The 7,500-nt window shown below is 50.5% G+C and overlaps 1 protein-coding gene across 5 annotated transcripts in view; it reads left to right on the plus strand.

Moving 5' to 3' along the window:
- Positions 1-7,500, plus strand: part of LOC147021448 (TOX high mobility group box family member 4-like) — a 195,548-nt gene that overhangs the window by 135,512 nt on the left and 52,536 nt on the right. The gene's annotated exons all lie outside the window — the stretch shown is intronic.

The following is a 7,500-nucleotide window of genomic DNA, read 5'->3' on the forward strand; positions in this document are numbered from 1 at the left end:
TGTTATATTTTAGGGTACCAAGCTGTGGTTATTCTTTTTCTTCTACATTATTATTATTGTACATTATTATTTTTCTGCTCTTTTTTATGTTTTTGTTGGCTTTTTTTCTTTCTTTCTTTCTTTTAAATTCATTTTCTCTGCAACCGCTTGTTGGATTGACACAACATTTTCATCATTGGAGCGACTACTCGTGATGTAAAATGTTTGAATGATTATGACATCAGAGGTCACGTGATGTGGCAACCATGTTGGAAAAAAGGCTAAAATTTGGACCTCCACCTCTGAAACCGCTCTTGGTGGGGGGGGAGGGTGGGAAATTAAAGCTTGTCACATGTCATATACTCCCCATGGGGAATAAGTATTGTCTCAGATGATTTCATTGCTCGGCCTTCATAATTGTGCTGTATCACGTGATTGGGTTTTCGTATATCATGACTCGCCCGCTGGGGGTGGTCATCCGGACGTGCAATAAAGCGGAGTTACTGCTAACACTCTTGCTTCCCATGTTCTGCTGCACCTCGGACACCACAGTTGGCTGACGAGGATGGTTGATGACGAGTCACGGCGCACGGACAGGTGCCCGTTTTCGTCGGAGACAACTGAATTGTTTTCAGAACAGTTCGGGTGCTATTTCCACGCGAATGATGTGGTCGACGAGAGAAAACAGAAGTCGATCTTGCTCACCTCGCTATCGGCGGAACATTATCGACTGCTGAGTGATTTGGTGGCGCCGGACAAGCCCAGTGGGGACGCGCTGTCATTTCAGGACATTGTGCAGAAGATGAAAGCACGCATGGCACTGGAGAAGTCATTACAGCTGGCTCGATACCAGTTCGATCGCCTCGCGAAAGGTACAGGGGAGCGCGTCGCTGATTTCGTGGCGCGAGTGAAGCATTCTTCCGTGGCCTGCAAGTTCATGGCGGGGGAGCGTCCAGCTCGGCTCAGAGATCGTTTTACTGCTGGTTTACAAGATGCTAAAATGGTTTCGGCGGTTCTACGGCTGAAGGGTGAAGCCATTACATTCGACTCTGCGGTCGGCACTGCTACAGCTGTCGAGCAGACTCTCGGAGATGTTCGGGCCATCACCGGCCACAGCATGCTGGATGGCCTGGAGGCCCACATGGGGTCGCGAGCACCTCGGGACGCACGCATGACCTTCATGTGGGCCGGGGCCAGACGTCGCCGCGCGGCCGCACGAGCGGCGAGGTGACCCCACGGACGTGTTTGGGATGCGGAGGTCGACACCTGCGCCGTGTGTGCCCGCATAAAAGCACCGTGTGTTTACATTGTCACAAGGTGGGTCATCTGAAGCGTGTGTGCCGTGGGGCGTTGGTCACCGTTAAGGTCATGGACGGCGATGTACGAGGCGACCCGGGGCGGAACCGGCAGCCGTTGATGGGCCTGTTTTCAATTGGCCCTGCGGCGGCGCACCCGATGACGGTGGAGATCGAAGTGAACAAAACGCCGATCACGTTTCAGGTTGATATGGGAGCAGCGGTGTCGATCATCGGCAAACAGACCGCGCGTGGACTCAACGACCTGAAGCTTATCAGGTCCGACCTCACACTGTTCACGTACACCCGCGAGAAGATAACGCCAGTCGGGATGGCAGTCGTGTCTGTGCGGTACCAAGGCCAAGTCGCCACGCTTCCGTTGTACATCGTGCGTTGGAGGGGACCGTCTCTCCTCGGCCGAGACTGGCTGACCCGCATCAGGCTAGTCTGGGCCGCCGTTCACCTTGTGCAACCCGTGCCGAGCCGATGGGAGGATCAGTTGGAGAAGATTCTTCAAAGACATCAAGGTTTGTTTTGCGACGACCTTGGGAAACTCAAGGGCGTGGAGGCAAAGCTCTTCCTGAAGGAGGGGGTGGTTCGTCGTTTTTGTAAACCACGACCGGTGCCGTATGCCCTGCGGGATAAGGTCAAGGTTGAACTGGATAGACTGGAGGCCTGTGGAGTGATCAAACGGGTGTCGTACTCAGATTGGGCCACCCCGGTCGTCACGGTGCTGAAACGGAATGGAGACGTCCGATTGTGCGGGGACTTCAAGTCCACGGTTAACCCGGGGCTCAGCGTGGAGCAATATCCACTGCTGTCAATGGATGAAATATATGCACGATTGGCGGGGAGTCAATACTTCACGAACTTGATCTGCGTGATGCATATTTTCACCTGCCGATGGATACCGGGAGTAGCGACCTTTTGAAAATCAACACGTGTCATGGGCTCTATCGATATACCCGACTCTGTTTTGGGATTGCTTCGGCCCCAGCCTTGTGGCAGAAAGCCATGGATCAGGTTTGCATTGGCCTGCCCGCTCAAACCTACATGGACGATGTGCTCATTGCGGGGAAAACGGCGGACGAGCACCTGGCGAACATTGCCCAAGTGCTGACAAAGCTAGAAGCGTGCAGCCTACGCTTGAACAGGGACAAGTGCGCGTTCTTCAAGCAGCGCTTGGAATACCTCGGGCACATCATCACTCCGGAGGGGCTGTTGAAAGGCCCTCGGGAGGTGGAGGCGATTCAGCACATGCCACCGCCTCGCGACAAGACGCAGCTGCGCTCGTTCATTGGTATGGCACAGTATTACCAAAGGATCGTGCGCGGGCTCAGCTCACAGCTTGCGCCATTAACGCGGTTGCTCAGGAGGGACGAGCGCTGGGCCTGGGGGCCTGCACACCAGGCGGCGTTTGACCGCGTCAAGCGGCTGCTCACAGAGGATACGGTCCTCGTGCACTACGAGCCTGCGCGTCCGCTCTTATTGGCATGCAACAGCTCTGCATATGGCATCGGGGCAGTGCTCTCCCACAGGATGGACGATGGTTCCAAGCGGCCTGTTTGTTTTGCATCCCGGACCCTGTCCGCAGCAGAGCGGCAATATGCCCAGATCGAGCGCGAGGCTCTCAGCCTCGTCTGGGGTGTGCGGAGTTTTCATCAATACCTGCTGGGGCGGCATTTCACTTTGCAGACGGATCACAAACCGCTTCAATTCATCCTGAGACCCGAACGCGGGGTACCGGTGGTAGCGGCCGCGCGAATACAGCCGTGGTGTCTATATCTCACTGCTTACAATTATGATATTCAGTTCCGAAGCACCGAGAAGCTTGCTAACTGTGACGGGCTCTCGCGCTTGCCATGCACGGAGGGTCCAGCTGTGTCTGAGTCGGCCGACCGGGTTGATGTGTTCGCGCTGGGCCAGGTCCAAAGCGGGCCGATCACGGCCAAACAGGTCGCGGTGGAATCGGCTCATGATCCAGTGCTCGCCCCGTCTCGTCCAGGCGATTTCTACGGGGAATTGGAGCGATCTACCTTCAACACCGGCATTTCAGCCTTTCGCGTCGCGCGCATTGGAGCTGTCGTTGGTCCAACGGTGCGTTATGTGGGGAATGAGGGCGGTGATTCCACCGAAGTTCAGGCAGCGGTGTTTGGAAGAACTGCATGTCAGTCACCTTGGCGTCGTGGAGACCAAGAGTCTTGCTCGTAGCCTGTTGTGGTGGCCGGGGTTGGACAAAGACATTGAGCAGTTGGTAAAGCGTTGCATCACGTGTCAAACACATGCTGATAACCCGCGTCGAGCTTCGGGACTCTGGCCTACCCCAGACAGGGTCCATGTGGATTTTGTGGGGCCGGTTAATGGCAAAATGTTTTTGATTGTGATCGATGCATTCTCTCAATGGCCGGAGGTTGTAGTAATGCAGCATACATCAGCAAACATTACAGTAGAAAAACTGCAGACGATCTTTGCTAATAAAGGATTGCCCGAGATCCTGGTCTCTGATAACGGTTCGCAGTTCATCGCAGGTGTATTTGATGAGTTTATGCGTCAAAATGGTGTTCGACATCTAAGGTCCGCACCATATCATCCTGCGACAAATGGGCAGGCTGAGTCGTTTGATAAGATGTTGAAACGGGCTTTGAGCAGGGGGGGGGGGGGTGTTGCACCTGTGCAGACGGTGGTCGATGTCTTTTTGCTCCAATACAGGAACGCTATTCATCCTGTCACGGGCGATTCTCCTGCCATTCGTCTCTATGGACGGGCATTGCGGTCTAGACTGGATTTGCTGTGACCTGGAGGGTCGGTGAGTGGGGCGGTGGCCCGCCCGACGCTGCTGCGCGGTTTTGATGTGGGACAGCGGGTAATGGTGCGCGATTATTTCCATGGTTCCAAATGGGTGCTGGCTGTGGTCTTTGTGGTACTTGGGCCGGCGAATTGCATGGTGCGGACTGATAGTGGGGAGGTGTGGAAGCAGCACGTGGACCAAATGCATGAAGCGGCACATGGACCAAATGCATGATCGCTGTTCAGCGTCACCCCCCCCCCCTTGCCGAGCGCTGTGGGACCCCCTCCTGTGTTGTCGCCGTGGCCAGACGTTGTATCGCCAGGGCCGGACGTGCCGACGCCCGCGGGGTCTTCACCTGTTTCAGTCCTGCCTGAGGATGAGGGGCGAGCTGGTCAGCGGGGGCGGTTGTTGTTACGGATGGGGCAAGTCCGGCGAGGGTGTCACCTCGACCGAGCCGGGAGGTGTCTCAGCCTGGGCCGTCTGGCGTCGCTGCCCGCCCGAGGCGGGTCAGGAAACGGCCGCGGTACTTGGAGGATTTTGAATGTTGATTGGTTTCGGTTGGTCATGTTATAATTGTCATTTCATCATTTGATTTGTCATTTTACGAGGGGAGGAGTGTTCTGTATCACATGATTGGGTTTTCGTATATCATGACTCGCCCGCTAGGGGTGGCAGTGATGTACATCCGGACGCGCAATAAAGCAGAGTTACTGCTAACACTCTTGCTTCCCATCTTCCGCTGCACCTCAGACACCACAATAATGACATCATAGTTTGAAACGTTGAACTTATCCGATCAGTATGAAAGTTATTGAGGGTGATCTGCAGATAAATTCCATTGGAGAAAAAAAAATTGATGGCGTAATTGGTCCCATGGTTTGTGAGCCATATTGGATTGAAAAGACAAAGCTTTAAAAATCACCTTGTCCAGAATGGCTTTCCAGATCGATCCAAAACTCCATGCACATGATCTACCAGCCTTGGGGAATATAGGATGTAAATTTTAACATCATAGGTCACATTGTCTGGCAGCTGTTTTTTTTTATTTTTTGTTTGGAATAAACCTTTAAAAATCCTCTTCTCCAGAACGGCTGGACAGATCTAGGGAAACTTCACACACATGTTCTCCAAGCCTTGTGGATACCAGGGTGCTCATGAATAATTCGTAGGCCACATGGTCTGGCAGCCATATTGGATTGATCAAAAATCTTGAAGAATTTTTTTTCTCTTGAACCACTGCATCGATCAAAGTGAAACTTCATAATTATGATCTCGTCATCATGGGGGATATATGTTTTAAATTTCAACTTGATTGGATGTATGGTCTGGCAGCTAGAATTATTTTATTTTTTTGAATCTGAGTTCTTTTTTAATTTTTGCGTTTTTTAAATAAGTCTCACTTGACTGTACCTGGATGGGTTTGAGGGTGGAGTAGTAGTTGCTGAAACCCAAGGCCTGGTTGCATAATGCATTCTTGAGGAAATATTTGAGGATTTACTAAAATATTTCCTTAAGTTTCCCCTTAAGGACATCCTTTGTTTGAGGATCATTGCATATTTGAATATTCCTTAAGTTTTTTTTTTCCCCCTTAAAACCTTTCTTGAATTCAAAGGAAAAACTCCCCCAATCCCCCACCCACCCCCATATTACTTTGTGGTGAGGTTATTTAGATACCAATTCAATTGATAAACACAGGAAAAAGGGTCAACTGCGCACTTAATAAATAGATTGAACATGGCGTGTTACTCGGTTCAAAACTCGTCAATCCTGCGTCGGAGAGACGTGTGGGGCCTCATTCGACTTTTGGGATTCCCTGTTTACCCTGTGGACTCTGGTCTTACCCAAATCGAGGGATTCTTAACAATTATACACTGTAGTTAGAGTGTTGTAATTCAGCATAAAGGTACTTCAACAACACACATCATATAATTATACAATGTATTCTCTCTCCCCTGCTTAAGAAAAGCTTCCACTTGTGCTTCTGTCTCTTCTAAAGCCAGTTTGTAGATCGCTTCGCTGCAATCCTGCTTTTGAACACTTCTTCCTATCTCAAATCTGATTGGTTGCATAGCAACGGCTCTTAAGGATTTCCTGACCCTGAAAGAAATCCTGACTTGAGAATTTCCTCAGGGTGGTTTATGCAACAGCCATCAAGGAAATCCTTCGCTAAGGAATCAGTCTTTCTTTCCTTGAAGGGGAACCTAAATGCTCAGACCACCTCAGCTAATCTATCCCTTGATACACTATAAAATATATATGATGTGCCTTTTTCCAATTTCCGAATTATAAAGAAGGTAAATTTGCGATTAAAGGTTGAAATCTTCTTTCTCTTCTTCTTCCCCTTCTTCAGATTATCCGTAACGTTGCACCAGGAAGTTGACCGTCATATCTGTGCTGTCTGCATGTTACATTGTGGTACGATTCAACTCAAACGGCGAAAATTTTTCCATTTTCCACAAGTATGCCAAGTCAATGCGTCCTTGGTGCTTGTATAGTAATACAAACCGAGATGGTTTCATGCTCACGAAATGGCCGAAAGACCCTAAGTTTGTCAGAAATTGGACAAGGTTATTCCGAAATACCCGAGTGTGGATCAGGCCTAAAAAATATTCGTTTTTTGTTCGGAACATTTTACAGACGATGCTATAAAACAACAGAGATGGCGAGATCTTGTGGTTAACCGCCACGATTGAGAGAGTATGCCGGGCCCACGATTAAACGGAAGAAGCAGCCGTTGCTCGAAACTGTAACACCATCTCTCCCCAGCTACCAGCATATGTACACGGGCGATTTGAGCGGTGAATCAAACACCTGTTGCCATTGTCTGGCAGTTAACACAAGAACACCTGAAAATAATTATCGATTATCAACATAAATTTCTGCAAGTCAAATGAACCAACATTTATTTAAAGTGGAGAGAAAGTATGTGTGTATTATCATCTACTCCTCCAAGAGGATTTGACCAAGGATGCTGAAACTTTCACAGTCCCCTGCTTCCACCATCCCCCGATACCTACAACCATCCCATGCACCCCCCCCCTCTCCACCATCACCCCCACAATCCCCACTCAACCATCCCCCCACATTCCCCCATCAACCTTCACCTCTACAATACCCACCACCATACCACACCTCCCTTCCACCATCCTCCCACAATCCCTCATCAACCATCACTCCAACAATACTCACCACCCCACACCCCCTCTCCTTTCTAGCACCACTCACTCTTCCAATGGGGCAGGAAATTGACATGTCACCGACACGACAGTGGTACACGGCACGGACACAGACACAAATAGCGCCCCGGGAAAGTATGAAATGGGACGATTCCATAACGTATGACACCAAGTCAGCCTGCGACGGTGGGTCAAAATGTTTGTCGCCCATTTTGTCCACGGTGTCCGAGTGTGCTGGGTGGTGTCCGTGCTGTCGCGTGAC

This window comes from Eptatretus burgeri, chromosome 8, assembly GCF_056783735.1.
Source record: "Eptatretus burgeri isolate ZD-2024b chromosome 8, Ebu_testis_v1, whole genome shotgun sequence".
Lineage (NCBI taxonomy): Eukaryota > Metazoa > Chordata > Myxini > Myxiniformes > Myxinidae > Eptatretus > Eptatretus burgeri.